This window comes from Pinus tabuliformis, chromosome 9, assembly GCF_031772625.1.
Source record: "Pinus tabuliformis cultivar Carrire ecotype Pingquan chromosome 9, CPIR1, whole genome shotgun sequence".
NCBI lineage: Eukaryota > Viridiplantae > Streptophyta > Pinopsida > Pinales > Pinaceae > Pinus > Pinus tabuliformis.
The window spans coordinates 1,474,634,599-1,474,658,403 of NC_142307.1; the positions used below are offsets into that span (position 1 = coordinate 1,474,634,599).

The 23,805-nt window shown below is 39.7% G+C and overlaps 1 pseudogene; it reads right to left on the bottom strand.

Annotated features, from left to right (window-relative positions):
• Positions 1–21,208: 21,208 nt before the first annotated feature.
• LOC149154186 (mitochondrial carnitine/acylcarnitine carrier-like protein pseudogene) lies at positions 21,209–23,448 on the bottom strand (annotated as a pseudogene).
• Positions 23,449–23,805: the final 357 nt, after the last annotated feature.

Here is a 23,805-nt window from a genome sequence, read left to right on the forward strand (position 1 = left end):
ACCGAGTCCCACCCGATGCCACACAATGGTTGCCACGCGTCCGGCAGAAGAGAGAGAAAACCGCTCACATCGAACGGATAAACATCATGTTACTTATCTGCCCGATATGGACGATGACCATAGGATTTGGAGGCTCCAGATCAACGGCGGAGATGCATTCCGATGGATGACCGGATTTGACGAGGTAAATAGGCAAAGTTTTATAGGATTTGAAGTTCGATGTGGACGATGCATTGGCAGAAGGTTGTGTTTTGCGGGCATTCTTGGAATAACAGAATAAACGACCATGTCCAAGAGAACTGATACTCATCCATTATGAAATAGGTGGCCACCTCCATGAGAGGCATTATACAGTGATTGATGACGCAGGACAGAGGGATTCAAACGGACAGAGGCAGGGGAACTGGAAATCTGGGAAGCGGAAATGAGCAATCAAAAACTAGATTGGCTTTAAAGCAACAAACTGACAGAGAAAGCAGTAAGAAAGCAGTAAGTTAGAATCGAAAAGCTAAGATCAAAGAAAAGAAGCCAAGCTGACCTGCAGAAGCAAAGGCAGCATCGAGCCAGATAGAAATAGAGAGAGTTAGAGAGTCTGTGTACTCCAAAGAAGGCTTGAGAGGTTCAAGCGCACTCCTCTGTAATGCCTGTCATGTATGAGTCTCAGATTGGGCTCATACTACTGTGACCAATAGAGGTCAAGAGTTCAGTGAGAAGAGTCTGTGTACTCCAGAGACTTGGGGAATCCAAGTACAGTCTTACTGATTTGTATCTGCTGTGTGAGACTCGAATTGAGCTCACTGTTGTAAAAACTCTACTTTGAAAACATAATAGAGAGGCCACCACTGAAGGCTGGACCAGGAGACATAGCCAAGGAGTATTGGGTGAATTCCTTATTAAACTTGTTGTGTTTATATTTTTTCCTGTTATGTTTTCTTTAACTACTTCAGTTCCTGTTTATTTCGCAATCTTATCGATTCGTTGCATAAAATAACATAGGCACATCCATGCACATGAGTCTGTAATGCCTTAATTGTTTGTCTTAGATCAATTCCAAATCAATAATACTAGTAAATTCCAAGTGAAGTAGAAAAAACATAAGTTAACTAAATCATTAAGAGGACATGGAAATATAAATAATGTATGGAATGGTTGGATTGACTAGCAGTGTAAGATTGGGATTGTTGTAGATATACTCCACAAATGAATCTGGATCTTTTGTTCTTCCACCTGCAACGGGGTTTCTCGACTTTTATTTATTAGATTGGTAAGTCTTGATCTCAAGTCCTCGCATAGGTGATTGTTCCAACTTGTAGAAAGATGAAGGTGAATACCATTGCTTCCCAAGTTGGTCAGAAGGTCCACTACCTTATTTCCTGTCTCCTGACATGAGAGAGAATAATGATGAGAATCATATGGATCATATGGTTAATATGTGTAATATGTTTTTCCAATCTCAAGCCATGGCAATTTTTTTCTAGAGAAACTCCATGGATCAATTTATTTACTTTTGATATGACCATCTAAGAATCATCCTCCACAATTATCCTAGAAGCATTGTGATGATGAGATAACAAAGCCACTCTCTAGAGATACAAATTTGACTAAATTTTTACTTGAAAGTCCCATACCATTTGTGAATATAAACATTGGTTTCCCATATTTTTCACGAAATATTCCTCCACAACCAGAAAAACTTGGATTTCCTTTAGATGCCCCATCAAAATTAATTTTAAGGAATATAGAGGGAGAAGCGCTCTAGGAGACAAAAGGAATATAAGATGGGCTTCTTGGAGGCAAAGGATCAATAGAAGGATATGGAAACAACTAAATATTACAAACAATTGTGGCATCTAAACCTTCAATTTCCTAGTCTGATATTGATGACCAAGGGTTCAGAAGTATTGTTTCGTAGACACTTTGTAATGCTTTTGCCTATATTACCTCCCATTTGATGATCAGTTATTCAAGATGTGATTATTCCTCTCCTTCCATATTTTCCATATAAAAAACCCTAGAATGAGGGCCCAAACCTTATTTACAGTAGGATTCTTTGTCACAAAGTATCTCTAACCTTCAATTGTTTCTATGATGCAATTATTATTCATGTATGATTGACCAAATAAGTTGAAGAATTGAGACAATATATTTTAAGAACAAGCACATGTATTGAGCAAGTGCTCCATGTCATCTTCATTTTATCTACACATAAAATAAAGGGAACGACCTTCGAATCTTTTGTGAATGATTTTATCACATGAAATGGCTCTTTTATGTACTAACAACTAAAGAAAATGGGAAACTTTGGGCCATAACTTCTAAGCCCAAACCTATTTCCAAAACAATTGACGAGGAAGATTGGTGTGACCTGTAACTAGTTGATATACCTCTTTGATTGTAAACATAATCATTTAGTTATATCCCCATTGAATTCTACCATGTCCCTCGAATAGTGGGATCTTTCATTTGTGAAGTTCTTCCATTAATATATCTATATTTGATCAAGAGTTTGAGGCAATATTTCCTTATTTTTCCATTCTTTCCATGAGGTAAACTTTGCTGTTTATTTCCAATAACCTTCTATTATCAAGAGACTTCTAGATTTCATAAGCTCATCTATAGAAATAAATTTCTTCCTACCACAAAGATTTAGATACTACTACCATGAGTCCATCCAAAAAAGGCATTCTTTCCCTCTCAGAATTCCCAAAAGCCATGTTGTTGTGGAGTCCAAAATCCATATTAAATATCCTTGAATAGGGTTTTTAACTCTCAGTTGTTATTGCCATGATTAAGAGGAGTTGTATTTCCTACTCCAAAGCTTCCTCCATAACTCTTGGCCACCTTGGATCCACCTCCACCATAATTTCCTCCCCAAAACATTATTTAGAGTTTTTGGATCATGAATACTAGGACCTCCTGCTATCTTCGGAAGACAACATTTATCCCAGGATACAAGGGCCCATTTTCTTTCCTACATAGCTCCTCCCCAGAGAAAGGATCTACAGATAATCTTGATGGATCTGAGGATTTATTTGGGCGCTAATGTAGAGAGAAGATACATTAAAAGGGCTTGTAAAACTAATTTTAACAAGACTAATCTGCAAGTAAAATTGAGAGGTCTGAAGGTTCAAAAATCTAATTTTTTGGAAATTTTTTTAGACTAATTCCCTCTAGTGAATATTGCTAAGGGATTTGTTTAGAAAATATTGCCCCATATATTTAGCAAGGAGAGAAACATTTTTAAAACCTAGGAACCTGGCTAGGTGCCTCTAGACTACAAAGTTAGCATTAAAGAAATAAATTTTAGATTTACCCATATTAATGGATGTACTTGATACCTTCATGAAGTACTTGAGGATCTATTGTAGAGCTCTAGATTCTCTTACTATATTAAATCACATTAGCATCATATCATCAATAAACTACTAATGGGAGATGAGAAGATCATCACCATAGAGCCATAATCCTATTATCTTTCCTTGTGCTACTGCTAGGAATTTATGGTGTGTCCTAACCCTTCTGCAACAAAAATAAATAAGAATGGCGAGGGAGGGTTTCCTTTCCAAATTCCACATGAAGACTTGAAAGTTGAGGATGGAAATTGATTGAGCATCACCAAGAAGAAATGGGTTTTTACTAGAGCTCCTATCAGTTAATACAAATACTTGAAAAACCAAAGGATGTGAGAATAACTACCTTCATATTCTATCAAATTTGGTCCTGAGGATGGACCCCCTTTGGGGTTCGAAATGTCGACATAAGAAACATAATACTGTGGATAATCTGGATCATGCTACTCCAAAAAACTACCACAGAAGCTTAAAGTCTAAAATAATTTCCCTGTACAGAGGGGATAAATGGAATGATCCAAATCGGATCCATAAACGACTATCAAAGAACCCTGACTGTATCGAGATGAAACAAATCCTTGAAGAATCCAAAACAGCAATCGGAAACACCCTGAACTAGTGGCCATGGCAGCCGACGTGGAACGACGAGGACCTCAGTCAAAGCGCGCTGACCGAGGCCCATGGAGACTGCACAGGAGGTCGATGTAGCCCCTCGGAGCCCCGGAATGGGAAAAGGAGCTGATTTTCGATGCGCGCACTAGGCTGGGCAAACAGGGCGAAATGGAGGGGCCTTAAGCCTTTGGTCACGTTGGGAGCCGAAGAACCGCGGGCAGAGAAACGAAAAGCGTCAATGTATGAAGGTGGGACCCACGACCTGGAAACTGGCGGCTTTGATCGGGGCACCCTTGAATGGTAAGAGGTTTTGGAGGAAAGCAGAGTAATCACACTCAACGATCGATGCGTGGCAGCGGAGGTCAGAGAAAAACCGCCATGATCGCGTGTTATTGGTCGAGCAATTCAACGACGCTCGACATGCGTATGACGTTGGATCGGGAAGAGCCCAGATCGGACGGCTGAGGTTGCGCCCGATAGACAGAAGCAGAATCAACAGGGAATTAAGCCGCAATTTAAGGGGATTTGGAATCCGTTGACCGCCGCGGTGGAGAAAGAACGTATCCATGACATAACCAAAGAAACAAATCGACGAGCAGGCTGGCGCTGTTCCGATGGAGACACGTGGCTACTTCCCAAGCGTTCATGCTGACGCCGAACAGGGAACTCCAAGCACACAAGCGGTAGGCGAATTGACGTAGGCGGGAGAGGAACCGAACAAGCATGGATATCGAATGGCTAAAGCCATGAATAGAGACAGTCGAATGAAAATAGAGAGAGGAGGAATGGAAAGAGTCCAAGCGACCAAGAGAGACAGTGAACAGTGATCCCTGAGAGAGGAGGACTGAGCACAGGGAGCAGTAAAGCCAAGCAGAGGAGACAGAGAGCCGAGTTGACCTCAAGCAACATCAAGCACCAGAGAGCTTGAAGATTCAAGCCTTCCCATAGAGGAATCTATCTGGATTGAGCATAACAGTTGGCTCTTTCCACTGTAGATCGAAGGTCACAGAGCTGGTAGGAAGAACAAGAGTCTGTGAACTCTGAGTGGCTTGGGGAATCCAAGAACCACCCTGCCAAGAAAAATCTGCTTCAGGAGAACTCATATTGAGTCCCTGTATTGTAATTTCTCTGCTGAAAGACACAATAAAACAAGGCCACCACTGAAGCTGGACTGGAGACGTAGCCCTGGAGGATAGAGTGAACTCCTTATTAAAACTGTTTGTGTCTTTGTGTTGCTTACTGTATTTCTCTACTGTCATTCAACTTATTTTATGTGTATTGGCAATCTGATCAATCCGTTGTTTCAATAACACAGAACACACACACCAGCACATGGGTCTGTAATACCTTTTGTTTAATAAATCTTCAACTGAGTTCACTCATAGGGTGATTATCAGATCAAGTGGTATCAGAGCTCTAGGCTGTAAGGTTAGACAAGCTTGTGTTGGTTTAGTTGTAAATGCTCACTAGATCAAAGCTCAAATTAGGAGAAGGAGAGTTGGTGGAAACTAATCCTAAAATTGGGAGAGTTTATTCTCGGAAGACAATGTCAGAGGAAGGTTCTATAGGGCCAGACCCTCAATTCATAGAAATTTTCCTAGCTATAAAGTCTATGGTAGAAGAAATGTATAGGTACTTTAGAAATCATAAGGGTGAAGATTCATCAGGCTCTAAGCAAGATAAAGAAGAAGATGAATCCATTCCCATGACCACTCCAAAGGAAAGGGGAAAGAAGAAAGCTTCCCTACACCTCTTAGTAGCCCTGTGCATAATAAGAAGGCATCTTTGATTAAGTTAGATGTTAAATTTGATTTGCCTATATATGATGGAGAGTTAAATGCTGAGAAGTTGGACAATTGGATAAGAAAAATTGATGTGTATTGCAGGGTACAAAACTTAAACTCAGACAAGAGTAAGATTCAGTTGGCAAGCCTACACCTAGGAGGCACTGCCTTGGTTTGGTGGGAAGGCAGAACCCAAGCTGATATGAAGAAGCATGGTAAGACTATCTTTGTCTGGAGTGAATTTGTTTCTGCCATCAAAAAGCAGTTCCATCCATTGGCCTACATGCAACAAGCCACGATGAGTTGGCAAACTCTTCGGCAGTTGAAAGGGAAAAGTGTGAAAGGGTATACTCAAGAATTTAGAAAAAGAGCATTGATGTTGGGTATCTCATTAGACTCACTAGAAACTCTTTTGAAGTACATTGGTGGTCTACACAGCTACATGAGGCATACCATCCTCATGTTTAATCCCACTAGTATAGATGAGGTATCTGTACAAGCTACTCATCTAGAAGCTAGAGGAAAGAATGGAAATCCAGAAGTTGGGGGACCATCCCAACCCACTGTAAGCAAGAGCAAGGAGAAAAGAAAGCAGAAGTGGAAAGCAAGGAAGGCTAACATTGCACAGAAAGGCAAAGCTTCATGCACTCACTGTAAAAAGGAGGGGCATGATGATGAGCATTGTTGGATTCTGCATCTAGAGCTGAGGCCTAAGAAGTCTGAGGGAAAGAAGAAGAAGATTGCTGCGACTATTCAGAAAGATTTGGGGTCAGACTCGGGACATGAAAAAATCATTGCAGCCACAGGTATAAAAGGTAAGAATTCTGAAGCATCTACTAGTAATTCTGCTCAATCTGTTATTGATGAAGAACATGAGAGAAAAAGACATGAGCTTTTCCATATTCGAGTTGTTTCCAAAAATCAAAAGATTGATACTTTGTTTGATAGTGGCTCAAAAGTAAATCTGATTTCTGAAGCAATTGTAAAGAAATTGGGATTAGCAACTACACCTCATAAGAAGCCATACCCATTAGGATGGTTGAATGATAAAGCACAACTACAAGTGACTAGACAGTGCAAACTCAAGTTTTCTTTTGGGTCAACATTTGTAGATGAGGTTGAGTTAGATATAATTCCTTTGGATATATGTGGAATTGTTTTAGGAAGTCCTTACTTGTATGATAGAAAGGCTATTTTCTATAGAGCTGAGAACAAGTATCTACTTGTTAAAGATGGAATCGAATACTTTGTAAGAGCTCATAAGCTCAAGAATAATTATACTCTCATAAACTCAGGATAGATGAAAAGAATGATAAATTCCTGAAAACAATTCTTACTAATGGTTGTAAAGGAAAAGAAAACTGATAAAACCAATGTATTTGAGGGCTGTAATTCTGATTAGCAAGCTGATATAGAAAAGATTGTTTCAGAGTATGATGTCTTGTTTCAAGAACCTCAAGGTCTGCCACCCAAAAAGGGAATAGTACATGATATTATTTTGCAACAAGATGTTCCTTTGCCTAACATTGGGATGTACAGGTTATCTACTTTAGAGAATACTGAAATCAAGAGGCAGGTGCAGGAGTTGCTCGAAAACAGGTTCATCAGGCCTAGCACATCACCATGTGGGTCACCCATCGTCTTGGTGAGAAAGAAAGATGGATCGTGGAGGATGTGCATTGACTACCGAGCACTGAATAAGATAACAATAAAAAATCGTTATCCCCTTCCTCGCATAGATGATCTTCTAGATCAATTGAAGGAAGCTGTTTATTTCACCAAGCTAGATTTGCACAGTGGATACCATCAAGTCGGAGTTGCAGAGCAAGATGCATGGAAGACTGCTTTCAAAACAAAGCAGGGATTGTATGAATGGCTGGTTATTCCTTTTGGCCTAACTAATGCTCCTGCTACTTTCATGAGATTAATGAATGATGTACTCAGACCTTTTCTTGATGATTTTGTTATTGTGTATCTGGATGAAATTCTGATTTTTAGTAAAACGTGGGAAGAACATTTAAAGCATGTTAAGCAGACATTAGATGTTTTGAAAAGAGAAAAAATTTATGTTAAACGCTCCAAATGTGAATTTGGCAAAACCTCTCTAAATTATTTGGGTCATATAGTAGGGGGAGGTGAATTGAAAATATATCCCTCTAAAGTGGCAGTCATTGTAAACTGACCTAAACCCAAGTTTGCTACAGAAGTGAGAAGCTTCTTAGGAGAAGCACAATATTGGAGGAAGTTCATTTCAAATTTTTCCTCAATTGCTGCTCCCTTACATGCTTTGACAGGATTGAACAAGGTGTTTCAGTGGGGAGGCAAACAACAGAAAGCCTTTGACACCTTGAAAGAAAAAATTAGTACAACACCTATACTAGCATTGCCAGATTTACAAAGACCATTTGAGATCCAAACTGATGCCAGTGACTATGCCATGGGAGCAGTGTTGACACAGCATAGTAAACCCATATGTTATCATTCTGAGACTTTTAATCCTGCAGTAGTCAACTATCCTACATATGATAAAGAATTGTATGCATTAGTTCAAAGTGTGAAAAAGTGGAAACATTACTTAATGGGCAAAGAAACAGTAATATATACTGATCATCAGCCACTTCAATACCTACACTCCCAAACTAAGTTGCAACAATCAAGACATTACAGATGGATGGGTTTTCTACAACAGTTTCATTTAGTCATCAGATATAAAAAGGGCATACATAACAAGGTTTCAAACATGTTATCTAGACCCATTATAAATGCATCTACCATACTTAAGCATAATTCTATGCTGCATGAAAGCTACATAGAACAGTATACTCAGGACATGGAATTTAAAGATGTATATGAAAATTTGAGTCAAGGCAAAAGAGTACAAGAATTGGACTATCATGTGAAGGACCGACTCTTATATCATTGTGGGAAACTCTGCAGTCCACAAACTGAGAGAGCAAAGATAATTAGGAAGCACACACTTCTCTGATATCAGGTCACTTTGGAGTAAGTAAAATAGTTGCACAGCTGCAAAGGTTATGTTATTGGCCAAAAATGAGTGAGATAGTTTCTAGATATGTAAAGGGGTGTGCTATGTGTGCTAAAAGCAAGCCCAGCAACAGAAAACTAGGCTTGTACACTCCATTGCCAGTTCCTTCTCACCCTTGGGAAAGCATTTCCATGGATTTTGTTGGAGGACTGCCCAAATCTAGGAAAGGTCATGATTATCTATATGTTTTTGTGGATAGGTTCAGCAAAATGTGTATTTTGATACCCTGTAGTAAACAGATTACAACTGAACAAATTGCAAAATTATTCTTTGAACATGTATGGGTTCATTTTGGATTACCCACTTCTATTGTATCTAATCGAGACACCCAATTTGTGGGGAAGTTTTGGTCAAGTCTGTGGGAACTAATGGACACCAAATTAAAGAAAAGCATAGCTTTTCATCCACAAACAGATGGCCAGACAGAAGTAGTTAATAGGACAGTGATCTAGTTACTAAGAGGATATTGCAGCAAACACCCTAAGCTTTGGGATGAACACTTGTGTTATGTGCAGCATGCTTACAATAGAGCTAAACACTCTTCTACCCAGAGATCTCCTTTTGAGACCTACTTTGGTTTCATACCAAGGTCTCCCTTGGATTTTGTCTTTGGTAAAGATACCATGGTTGATAGACACAGTGATGTGGACAAGGCAACTAGGTTCATTGAACAGATCTAGGAGATCCACCAGGCAGTAGAGGAACAGCTGGAAAAGAGCCAGGCCAAATACAAGGCTAGGCATGATAAGCATCGGATGGAGCATAGTTTTCAAGTTGGAGACCAAGTCTGGCTGTATATCAGCAAGGACAGGATGCAAGGTGAAGGCAAAAAGCTAAAACCTATCAGGTATGGACCCTTCAGGATACTTGAGAAGATTGGTGAGAATGCTTTTCACCTTGATCTGCCAGCTTACATGCACATCTATTCAGTTGTGAACGCGGATTTCTTGAGTTTGTTTGAACCTTCAATGATTGAGGACCCTGAAGAGTAGAGTTAATTATCTTCTGTTGATGGCCTGCTACTTGAATATCTTAATGAGTTGCAGGAAGATACAATGCTGGACAAGAAGGTAAGGACAACGCGCAGTGGACAGGTGGAATACCTTAGGATTGGGCTTAAAGGTTCAAAGTCGAGCAATGCGAAGTGGATTGAGATTGGACGAGTGAGACAGCAGTTTCCTCACTTAGTCGATGCTTGAAGAAAACCAAATTTTGGTGGTCCAAAAGATTTTTAGTAGGGAGTTCGTGATCCAAATCAGATCCATAAATGACTTTCAAAGAACCCTGACTGTATTGGGATGAAACAAATCCTTGAAGAATCCAAAACAGCAATCAGAAACACCCTGAACCAGTGGCCATGGCAGCCAGCGTGGAACGACTAGGACCTCGGTCAAAGCGCGCTGACCGAGGCCCATGGAGACTGCGCAGGAGGTCGATGCAGCCCCTGGGAGCCCCAGAAGGGAAAAGGAGCTGAATTTCGATGCGCGATTAGCGCCTAGCTAGGAAAACAGGGCCGAAATGGAGGGGCCTTAAGCCTTTGGTCACGTTGGGAGCCGGAGAACCGTGGGCGGAGAAATGAAAAGCGCCAATGTATGAAGGTGGGACCCACGACCTGGAAACCGGCGGTTTTGATTGGGGCGCCCCTGAATGATAAGAGGTTTTGGAGTAGAGCGAAGCGATCACACTCAGCGATCGATGCATGGCAGCGGAGGTGAGAGAAAAACCGTCGTGATCACGTGTTATCGGTCGAGCAAGTCAATTGTGCTCGACGTGCGTATGACGTTGGATCGGGAGGAGCCCAGATCGGACGGCTGAGATTGCGCCCGATAGATAGAAGCGAAATCGATAGGGAATTAAGCCACAATTTAAGGGGATTTGGAATCCGTTGACCACCACGGTGGAGAAAGAACGTATCCACGACATAACCAAAGAAACGAATCGATGAGCAGGCTGGCGCTGTTCCGATGGAGACACGTGGCTACTTCCCAAGCATTCATGCTGATGCCGAACAAGGAACTCCAAGCACACAGGCGGTAGGCGAATCGACGTAGGTGGGAGAGGAATCGAACAGGCATGGATATCGAATGGCTAAAGCCATGAATAGAGACAGTCGAATGAAAATAGAGAGAGGAGGAATAGAAAGAGTCCAAGCGACCAAGAGAGACAGTGAACAGTGATCCTTGAGAGAGGAGGACTAAGCACAGAGCGCAGTAAAGCCAAGTAGAGGAGACAGAGGGCCGAGCTGACCTCAGGCATCATCGAGCACCAGAGAGCTTGAAGATTCAAGCCTTCCCATAGAGGAATATGTCTGGATTGAGCATCACAGTTGGCTCTTTCCACTGTAGACCGAAGGTCACAGAGATAGCAAGAAGAACAAGATTCTGTGAACTCCGAGTGGCTTGGGGAATCCAAGAACCACCCTACCAAGCAAAATCTGCTTCAGGAGAATTCATATTGAGTCCCTGTATTGTAATTTCTCTGCTGAAAGACACAATAAAACAAGGCCACCACTGAAGCTGGACCGGAGACGTAGCCCTGGAGGATAGGGTGAACTCCTTATTAAAAATTGTTTGTGTCTTTGTGTTGCTTACTATATTTCTCTGTTGTCTTTCCACTTATTTTCTGTGTATTGGAAATCTGATCGATCTGTTGTTTCAATAACACAGAACACACACACCAGCACATGGGTCTGTAATACCTTTTGTTTAATAAATCTTCAACTGAGGTCACTCATAGGGTGATTATCAGATCATGGAATGAGATCTGTCTTCTTGAAATCTCAAGGATAAAGATTGAAAGAAGAACTGCCTTCATATTCTATCAAATTTGGTCCTAAGGATGGACCCCCTTTGGGGTTCGAAACGTCGACATAAGAAACATAATACTGTGGATAATCCGGAACTTGAGTTACATCAAACATCTGAACATAATATTTCACCACCTTGTCACAACTATTGAAGCTGAAACTCTAAAGAGAGGCATAACTCTCAAGAGTGTTTTCCAATGCATGGAAATTTTGAATACTTGTGGAATCAATACCCTTGTACATTTTGTGATGCTTTTGACCATTGCATGGTTGTATGTGAGAAACGTATGATAATGGTTAAATGAATGAACCAAATTTTGGGCATCAAGCATAACGAATTTATTTTTCATGAGGTAAATTCTATGTCAACAAACAAGAAGAAGTTTTTTTGTACTCATTGCAAAGTGCATGGACATGACACTGAACGATGTTGGAAGTTGCATTCGAAACTTCGTTCAAAGAAAGGTAAAGAGATTATGTTGCATAATGCAAGGGAAACAAAAGGTGTCAAAGACGACTCTTCATAATCCTAATTGGCCTTCAAGACAAGATGGTGCAAGAAAAGAACCCACAAGCCTAGTAGAGGTAAAGTTTGGGCACACTTATTGTAAAGTTGTTTTGTAAAATTTTGTAAATACTTGTTGTCATTACCTGTTTAGGTACTTTTGTAAAGTGAACATTATTGTCACTATATTCAAAAAGTAGATGTTTTTAATTGATGTATGTATTGACTTGTTATAAGTCCACATGTATAAGGACGTTTGTGAATGTACAAGATTGTTGATCAAGGTTGTCTACAAATTGTCATATGTTCACTGATACAAGTATTCGATTTGAAACTTGTGTGAATTGAATATTTGTTTTTAAGATTGTATAAGATGACTATGTATTGTAGGCAAGGTCAATCATATCATGGAAAATTTTGTAGCAATGTACTTCTTATGTACAAACTCAGCTTGAAGATGTTAAAGCAAATTTATTTTGTTTATGATTTCCAAGATGGAGTCAAGTTTGTCTTCAACAGTTTAAACTTCAAGATGAAGTGTTTTTGGAGCCGTGCAAAGATGAGAGTAGAGAGAATGTTCAGATTCCACTCATCAATATTTTTTTCTTGCAACAACGATAAGAATGATGGATCAATTCTTAACAGGATAACATGTCTTCATGAGGATGATAAGTGAAGTGCCTTGATTGGGGCTTGAAGGGCACCAATTTAAAATTTGGCATTTTGGATTGAATTTCTGGGTATTTTTGAATTCCAACCTCTTTATATTGACTAGGGAAGTAAACTTTTGGAGTCCAAAAGTTCCTAGTGGGGATGTGTGATCAAGTGATCAATTTTAAGCTCAAAAATGGAAATACCTATAACTTTTTGAAACCAATGCCAAATCGAAGTGTCCGTCGTTCTGAATCTAACAACATTCGTTTCACCTCAATCTGATACCGAATGCTCAAGTTATTGTTCGTTGACAGTTTTCTCAAACATGCAAAAAAATGGAAATTGGGCAGTTTGACTGTATTTTTGGGTTTTTATGGGCCAGTGGCAAGATGCCACTTGGCCTCTCTCCATTGGTCAAATTTTTCCTATGTTTTGATTGGTCGATTTGTAGCCCAATAAATAGGAGCCATGTGGGCCAATGGATGGCTTCCACGTGGCCTCCCAAGGGCATAGCAAAATTATGGTCAAGGGTCAGATGGGCACCACATGAATTGAACACGAGACCTCCCATTCAACAGTCAAGAGTCTTACCCACATGTCGCACTATGTTCTTTGTTATGCATAGTTCAAAACATGTATTTGAATGTTATGTAGAGCGCATATGGGGGAAGGGGCCAGGGCTAAGCCCTAAAACCCAACAACACATCACACCACATGACCATGGTAGAGGAAGCCAAGGGGCTCGAGGCTTAGCCGTAGCCCAAGGCCATCGAACCACAACATATATCCCTTGGCAGTAGACCCGACGCTAATAGATTGGAGGATCGGAAGTAAGGACCGACCCAATGGCAATATAACCAAAGGCAGAGGCCACAGGCGCTAGGTGTAAGGCACTAGAGAAAGGGAGCCAATCCATGGTTCTATAACCCTAACATGACCACAGGCACGGGCCCTGAGTGCTTTGCGAGAAGGCGCTAAGTGTGGGGGCCAACCCTAGGTTCCGTGTACCATTATGTGACCATGCGCTAAGAAGAAAAGAGCCCCGACGAGTAGGGCGGGTGTTAAGGCCCAGCCCATGGACCTGTGACCGCATGTAATTGTTCATCCAAAGTTTAAGGGCTAGGTTAGCGGGGGTAGCCATTAAGGCCCATTCTGCGGCCATCTGTGGCTATATGACCACAATTTTGGTTCCAAGGTGTTAGAGGACGAATTAATGGTTCGAAAAAATGCACCTACGAAGGGAAAAATTGTCGCTACATTAGCGATTTTCATAGCGGATTTGTAGGATAGTTAACCATAAGGTCGAATTTTTAGGATGGTTAACAATCAAGTTCATGAGAGAACTTGAGCTCAAGTTCATGGAGTATTTACCCAAATTGAGCTTAGAAAGAGGCTGCTTAGTGGTTTTTGGATGTTCTGAGTCCATTGGTAATCTTTAATTCCTTATTTGAGCACATCTGCAAGGTCTTTTTGTAGGTGTGAGACTAAAGGTGTATGGATTAGTCATGGTTCGGAAGTAGTTCTTAGAAGTATTTGGGCATGGAGAAGGCCTTGTAGGGGTATTCTCACTTCCAGAAGGCTACTGCAACAACTATAACCAATAGGGTTCAACTCAGGTTTAACTTCCCTTAACATGAAGTTTTGATTATGTGTTTCAATGTGGAATTGAAGGGTTCACGTGATGTTTTTAGCTCATTTCAGTTGATGTCATCTTTAGAGGAGATGTTTTGAGTTTTTGTTGTTGTGAGAGTTATTTGTAGGAGAACATTACCTTGTAGGGGTCATAGCCACTTATTTACTTGCAGAAAATGCTTTTGTACTTCATTTTTACTGAATATATGAGTGTTCTAGTCATGTTGACAGGCCCGAAGATGTAGGCCAGGAGGGGTGTATTCCGTCAACAAACCTTTTTTCTTTCTCTTCTTTATGCCTACATGGATTATGTGTTGTTATGTTCATTATGTTAAATTGCATGTGAATACTGATTCATGATTTGAAGAGTCATTATAAAACATGTTGTTTCAAGACCAATTTTAACCTTGCAAAGCATTGACACGATCCTAAGTTTTGTTTTATTTGATTTTGGAAAAGAGGAAGAAATCACCTAATCCAATTTTAGATCAATCTCAATCCTTCATGAGGTTTGTGGCTCTCCTCCTGAGGTAACTCACTCTTCCTCATGGGCAGAAAGCACTTAAGATATGCTTGTGTGGATGATCAAATGAGCTCAAGGTTATCTCATCTTACAATGTTCTTAGTGGAGTCCATTAGCCGCCAAGGGTCACCACTTTTTCCCATGATGACCTAAGCAAATCATGTTCAAACACTAATAACTCAAGAGATAAAATTTATTTTACTTGTTTTCGTCCACTCCATTATAGCCCTAGGTTCCCCTTAGCCCTTAAAGGGTGCTCCTCATGTATCCAATGAATAAACAATTATGTTTCACTTGGGTCTTTCGCCCATAACTTTGGGTACAAAGCCCACCAGTTAGGTACATTGCCCACAAACCACATTTTGTGGGTCAACTCCTCACAAACCCAGTACCCCAGTAACTATGGGAGTACCTCCCAAGCTACAAATTTCAAAACTCCCTCTTGATGAGGGAGGTACTTCCACCACTTGGAAGTAACTCATCATCGTTAGTGACATTGGAATAATCTCTAGCATCCACCATTACAACATACCCTGTAGAATGAACCACATTATTCTCAGTAGTGTCCCTGATTCCAGAATCTTCCCACTTCTTCCTCTCATGATAGGCCTTTAGCCCATTCCACAATTCCTTCTTGCCAGTTTTTGAAGTCTGCTTACTCCCCACATACCATGTTCTCTTCTTGGGTTATGGATCTCCCTCTAAACCTGCAAACTCCCACTCGAAATTGACTCCCTCTAAGTCTCAGGAACCTGATTCTTCCCTTGACCTATAGGCTTTCCCATTAGTTGATATAGACCATGATCCCTTACTCCAATTATAGCTCCAACAAAGTTTGAGCCTTTGGGGCTGAGCACCACTTTCCCATCTCAAAATATCATCTCAAACCCCTTTACCTCTGTCACTGAGATAGAAAACACGTTGTATATGAGCTTTGGTACCCACAATACATCTTGGACTTGTAACATCCCACCAGACTCCATACTAAATGGCACAACTCCTGACCCTTTGACATATTTCTAACTCTTGTTACCAACCTCCATGTGCAACTTCGAGTCCCATTTAGTTAGAGTCTCAAAAACTTCACATGAACCTGGCATATGCTATAACACTTCTTTATCCATGTATCATGCAGCCTCATCGATGGTACCCTCAGAGAAATGAGAGACTAGAGAAAATTCCTCCTCCAATCTTATTGAGAAGTCATCCAGCTCACTTGAAGAAGTGGCAGCGACAACTATCTCCTTCCTCTTATCATTATCTCCCTTCTTCTTTTGCAAACACTTTCTCTCATAATGACCATATTCGCCACATGTATAACACTTAAACTTGCTCAATTCCTTCCTCGCTTTGCCCTTCGTCTTCCCTGCAAGAGCCACGTTATCTTTTGCAAACTTCTTCTCCTTGTGAAGATCCTTGTCCCACATTTTTTCTTAGATGAAGTCATCCCATAACTTGTTCCAATATATCAGCTTATCTTGAGTGACGATCTCTTTGATAAATGACTTCCATTCCTCAGTAAATCCCTTCAAAGTAGTCCTCACTGGCTCAAAATCTGAAATTCTATCTCCACTGGCATCTAACTCATCAAGAACTTGAGAAATGCTTGCCAGATAAAGAGCCACACCTTCATCATCCAACATCTTGGTGTTCTCGAGCTTATCTCTCAATACCAAAAACCAATTCTTGTTCCTGTTATGGAACAAATCTTGAAGAGCCATCCGCATCTCATGGGCAACATTCTTCCTGGTTAGATGAGGTATGAAGTGATCTTTTGCACCATCTAAGATGATGAACTTAGCCTTCATATCCAACTCTTCTTATACTTACAATTCTTTAGGGTTTGTTGGTTTCTTAACCTCCTTGTCAGAAAACCCCCAAATCTTGTTTACCAATAAGACCAACTTGGTCCTTTCCTTCTTAGGACTACAGTTGGGAAACCCATCCTAACTATCCTCATATCTCATATTAGTATCCAACTTTGACATGTTGCTAGTCCTTTAACAACAAGGAAACCAACTCCCTCTTGATTTTTCCATTGTGCACACTTTGATTCAACTATCCCTTCAAAGTAGCTATGATACCAAAACCACACTTGAATTAATTGATGAAGGAGATATCACACCAATCCTTTCAGTCCACTTTCCTTGAACACTTGGCAGACCCTTTTCCACCTATATATGCATAGATCTTGCTACTCCAACACCTATGCCACTATTTCTCACAAGGAAGTCCACACCTTCATATTCACTTGCAAACTCAGCTCTTCAATATGCCTTCTATTAATCCACTTGCTTCTCCAATATGACTAAACATAGGGTCTTCACAAGTTTTCCCTCTAACAACACCTCAACTTCTCCAAAGGTTGTTGCACTTAGGGCACAACAGATCAGCTCAACATACAATCCCTTTCTTTCTTCAAGATTATTGTTCACATGCTACAACTAGGTCTACTCATAGTGATTAGTTTCCCCACAACATACACTGCATATAAGACCATCAAGCCTTTGTCCATACACTACTTAAAGGACAAAAATCAACTACATGTCACCTTCAACACTCTTATCCAATGAATTTTCCCTCCTTCCTTCACTTCATGACAACCCTACTCTTCGTCCCAACCTCAAACTCTTCCTTCTACAATCTGAGGTAGGTTTTGACCTTCTTTAGGTTCAGACTACCCACTGAAAACCTCCATGCAATACTTCTGAGACATGCAGCCCTATCACAAAGAAAATCGTCCATTTATTTAGGGTCTCGACCCTCTCCTTCATGCACATAAACTAGATCGCATAAACAAACTTTAGCACAAATATTAGAATGGTTGTTCATGCACAAAAGTAGCCATAATTAGGGCACCAAATACCACAAAATAGTGTCCTAAACTTGCACAACAACCCTCAAGGAGCATGCAAATCATAGAGAAATGTGTCCTCTTACTTAGCAAAACTAGGCCTGCAACAACAACAGAAAACCATAAATGTACCAACTCAATCCTTCATGAGGCTTGCGGCTCTCCTCCTGAGGTAACTATGTTATGCAACCAGCTCACAAAATAGAAGAATAGATAGATCAACAAATTCAAAATCGGCCTCTTCGAGGGGGAAACCTCCTTTACATTACACAAATGAACAATTCTTGGATGATACAAATGAAAAGAGCTCCTTTCTATATATAGGAATCTAAGGGGTCACAATATAATCAGAGCTGACATAACAATAATATTCTAAGGGCACAACAATAACAATAGTGGGCTTCTATGGGGTACAATAATAATAATATGGGGACTACATGGGCACAACAATATAATAAGGGGGTTGCACTAATAACAATAAGGGGATACACTAGTAGTATAGGCACCTAACAAACTCGCTCTTCCTCTTGGGCAGAAAACACTTGTGATATGCTTGCTTAGATGATCAAATGAGTTCAACGTTATCTCCTTTTATAGTGTTCTTAGTGGAGTCCATTAGCCACCAAGGGTCACCACTTTTTCCCAACCCGACCTAAGCAATTCATGCTCAAACACCAATAACTTAAGAGATACAATTTCTTTCATTTGTTTTCATCCACTCCATCGTAGCCCTAAGTGCCCCTTAGCCCTTCAAGGGTGCTCTTCATGCATCCAATGAATAAGCAATTATTTTTCACTTGGGTCTTTCACCCACAACTTTGGGTACAAAGGCTATCACTTGGGTACATTGCCCATAAACCACATTTTGTGGGTCAACTCCTCACAAACCCAGTACCCTAGTGGTTGTGGGAGTACCTCCCAAGCTACAAATTTCAACACACAATGTATTCCACTTTTCCTTGCTTAAAATGTGCATATCTAACCTAGGATGTGTAATGGATTTTGATGGCAAACAAATTGAGGACATAGGGGAGTTCACTAATCCCTTGATGATTGTTGAAACTAACAACAACACCTATGAAGTTGAGTTATTGATTAGGTCAAATTTAAATGGGGACATCATTTAGAGGTAAAAGATACATGTGAATTAAGGTCTGGGATTAGAGGACTTTATCTAGATTTGTTTTTAGATAGTCGGCTCCCATGGTATAGCCTTTATGAAGGGTGAGAAATTATAACACCCCGTTTGTGCTTTATCTATTGGGTATATATTGTTCACTGAATTGAAATACTTCCTTTATTTATTGGTTGTTAATAAACATTTATAAGCTATTTTTATTTTATGAATTCTATGTTACATTAAGAGTTTTTGTACACTTAGGTGATGATGTATCCTTTGACTTCTTTTTGGCCATGATGATTATGTTAGAATATGTTATGATGATTAGATTGAATATAGTTGTGTGGGACATAAAGAGTTTGGAACATCAATGTAACATTGTTGGTGTATCCTTAAGTGATGATATGTCTTTGCACTTATTTTTGGCTATGATGATTATGTCAGAATATGTTATAATGATTAGATTGAATATAATTGTTTGGGACTTGAGTTTGGAATATCATATTAATTCTCTAATCATTGTGCTCTCTTGTTAAATAAGTTAATTGCCTATATTAAATATAATACCATGGAAGTCATGGGACCAATGATGTTATTTAAGTGCATTTGAGTAATGTAGCATAAAAATAGTTCTTGAGACACTTAGTGACCTAAGTTAGATGTCTTGAATGATTATGAAATGTTATTATGGACTCAAATCCTAACAGAAGAACCCTAGTTCAATGTGGATAACCTAGCCTAAGAGTCTTACAACCTTGTCAGGAAGGTAAATGAAAGTAATGATTTATTTGGAAAATATTTTCTCTTAATATTTTATTACTATAGGCTTTTGACCCAAAAAAGATCATAATTATGTGAACAAATGCTTCTCATATAACTCTAATTCACCCTAAGATCATTTTATGACTTCGAATTACCTTTTATCGGGATAATCATTATTAGGGAGGAGTGCTCTTAGTTATACAGTAAAAAGACATATAATTGATGTTCATGAGTTGTAGTTTTTTGTGCAAGTAGATGTGTACTTTTGAAAAGGTGCGGTTACTTAATTGTGGAGTGATTGGAGCACTTTCAACATTGTTTAATAGATTTATTTGTGTGGGTAGATGATGTGGGTGTATTGAAGCCTATGGGAGGTACATTTCCCAGTATTCTTTGTTTGTAGTGGAGAACTCCATTGCTTGAGATGTTGTAGTAATGGGGCTAGAATGCATATATTTATTTGCACATCAAGGCCCTATTGGGAGGTGTGGCTTACGCTAGAGGCCCCTCCACCTTACAATAATCTATATTTAATAAAAAATTGTCCAGTCATTGCCTTGTTTCTTATGTACATATTTTTAGTTAAGATGAGCCTTAGGACAGTGTGCCAATTGAGTATCCCCATTGTGTAGTGGCCCTACACAGGAGGCATGACCAATGTTTTTAGCATTATGTTGGTTGAGAAGAAAAGTGACACCCTTAGGGTGTGTTGCCTCAGTGATCATTATTTGGAATTGAACATTGGTTTGCATGAATGAGCTAGACTTTGTTTTATTAATTGGCATATAAATAAATGATGTTATCCTTTAAATATCTTCCATTACTAAACAAATTTCACTACATTATAAATGATTGAGTTTGGTTAGTTACATTTGTTGAGTTAAATGAATGGAGATATAAAGCAACAATTGACATAGTAATCTCATGTCAATTGGGCTATTATAATAAGTTAGAAAATTGCAATCGTTATCAGGTATATGACACAACCTCTTTCATATATATTGTGACAAAGGAGGCCATAGGTCGTAGGTTCATATTTTCCCCTCCAAAGAAAACCTTGTGGAAAACTTAAGGGATGCTTCCTCGCATTCATGGATGACATTTTTGGTAAACCCCTCGATGTAGACTAGTCCATCTACCCTAGGGAAATTTAAACTTGGCACCCAGTAACACAAAACTAGTAAAATATCAAAGATCTTTCCACGACAAACCTTCTTAGCATGCTAACACACATACATCATATCACTTTTTATCCCTCCAAAAAAAACCTTATGAGAAACCTAAAAATTCCTTCACACATCTGTGAATAACATCCTCTATAAACCCCTTGATGTAAACTAACATGAACTTTAAAAAATTTTAAAACAAATATCTACTCGCACTAAACTAACCAAATATCAAAGATTTTTCCAAAAACAAACCTTCTTAATAATCAACAAAAATCAAACAAATTATACCATCACAATTTAGTGTTAAAATACCTAAATTATAAGGAGATGCTCTAGCATAAGCTTATATTTTCCATCCCATTACAAATTACCATATCTAGCCACATGGGTAAGTGAACTTGCTAACATGTATATGATAAACCTATCACTATAATTTGAAATAGAAATGCCCACGATCTTTTCGACACAAACTTTCTTAATGAGATTCACTTCACTGTTAGAATTCCTCCCTTCTGAGAAGGCGGCCCCTCGTACTTCTTGCTTCTTGCTTTTCAATTCAATTGCATATGCAGGTACAACTCTAAATTATTCAGAGGCACCAGAGAAGAAATTAAACGTCTAGCTATTATGCCTGATGAGACAGGAAGATGGAACCCCATTACAAATTTACGAAGCAGCATAAAAACAAGGATGACAGAGCTCACCCAAACCAAGAATGGAGGACCAAAAAAGAGCCCTTAACAGCTTTCAAATAACGAACATGCCATTTCCCAATTTGTTCTGTTGCTTTTGAACTCCTGTAAATAGACACAATTTGATTTGAAGTTCTCATCATCCCAAGCTTGACCTGGTAATCTCATAAGCAAGGAAGCAGGCGGCATTGGCAGGAACACTTCTTGCCATGGCTGGACCAAACCCTTTATACAAGCCTTTAAACCCTTCTGAAGCAGCAATTTTCTTGAAGGCATCAATCGTACCAACATACTTTGGCTGGTGAAATTCGTCAATCTGGATGACACTCTTCACAACATCAGTTGGATATATAAGTGTCCAGCTAGCAGCGCCAGCAATCCCACCAGAAGCAAGCAGGGCACCCATGCCCAATTGAGATGTATCATGCCCTCCTGCCATGAACTGCTTCAGACCCTCATACACGCCAAATGCAATGGCATTTCCAGGTACATCCCTTAATAAAGTAGGGATAAAGCCCTTGAACAATCCTCTGGCTCCTTCGGATCTTAGGACATGCTTAGCTACATCAATTGGGCCATTGTGTTTATTAGAAGCTGCCACTCCTGTTACCCCCAAAGTTGCAACTGAAGAAGTAACCAAAGCACTCTGAGCTTGCAATCTACATTTGATAAGCTCAGTTGGGCAAGTCAAGAAAGATACAGCAATCCCTGCCCCTCCTCCACACACCACCTGCTGCCCTACAGAAAGTGGCAAACCAGGCTCAACCCTAAATAGGGCTTCCATCTGACCTCTTGCACTGAATACAACTGCATTGCAAGCCGCCACAGTGGCCAAAGGGGCTCCCATTCCTTTGTACAGCCCTCTGAGGCCTTCTTTGGCAATGGTCTGCTTGACAGCGTCCATTGCACCGGCATAGCGAGGCTGCTGGCCAGGAAGAGGCAATGGCTGACTCTGGAGCTTCACCTTAATTGTGTCAAAGGGATGCCCAGATATCAGCTGTGCTGCTCCCCCAACAGTGCCAGAAATCAGATCCTTTGCTACATCGGTTGCCATAATTGGCAGCCACTGATCCTAAAACCCAATATCTACAACACACGGCTTTAACAAGCACCGGTTAAGACCACGAAGAACTGGTTTTGCATTAAAAAAAAAACACCCTTCTGGACTGCAATTCTATCCCAACCTAATCAAATAAACACCCAGGGATTGTCACTATATGGGAACCCTACAAAATTGCAACCTGGGACTGTTACAGTATCCACATAAAGAATCCCAAAATCCAAAAGATTGACTGTTACAATTTAATATATTCAGTTATAATTAACACACTCTAAGGATTGAAACTTTCTTTAGACTTCGAAGTATGATCCTAGACTGTTTTTGATGGGCTAAAAGTCTATATTCTTTATTCTTTATATGTAAAGAAACAGATTAACCGCCTAATGCTCAAAGACATTTAACAAGGTTAGAAGTCTGTCACTTATAAAATACCAATAAGTTATTCCATATAGCTAGGATTTGTCTCAATATGTAGATGCATGTCATGTTCTTCATATTCTTTCAACAAAAGCTAGGTTGATAGCTCTGAGTATTGTATGCTTTCTCTTCCTTTGGAGGAAGAAGTAACACACTACTAACTCTGTTTGCAAGCCTCATGTGCTCTGAGTAGTGTATGCTTTCTCTTCCTTTGGAGGAAGAAGTAACACACTACTAACTCTGTTCGCAAGCCTCATGTGCAGGAACCGGAAAAATCCTCCTTGTCCAATGTGAACAGCTACTTACTAGGAACTCAATTCAAATAACGGAAAAATCCTCCTTGTCCAATGTGAACAGCTACTTACTAGGAACTCAATTCAAATAAACTCTCATGTCAACTATTTTTGGCATCCAAACGCATTGAAAAACATGATGCTAACAAAAATCCAAATGCTTCAGAAAAAGATCAGACTCTGAAAGCGGGTTGGCATTACCTAAGTATTTGCTTTATAACTGTGACTTTTTTTTTGTCCATGGGGATGAATTGAGTTGTTGAGAATTGGGTGGAGACCTAGGTTTAGAATCCAGGAATTATTTATTTAAAAGTAAATTTTTTAGTTACTTTAATCAGATTTTTGGAAAAACAAAAACCTACTGGGATTTAGTAGAGACAGTTGTAGGAATTTGGTAAAACAACCCAGTTTTGTTAATGCATATTCTCTAAAATTATAAGAAGATCACATAATTTTTGTTGAAAAAAAAAAAATCAACCTTTCTCTCAGCTCGGAAATCATATTTATTTCATTGACTTTCCATCTC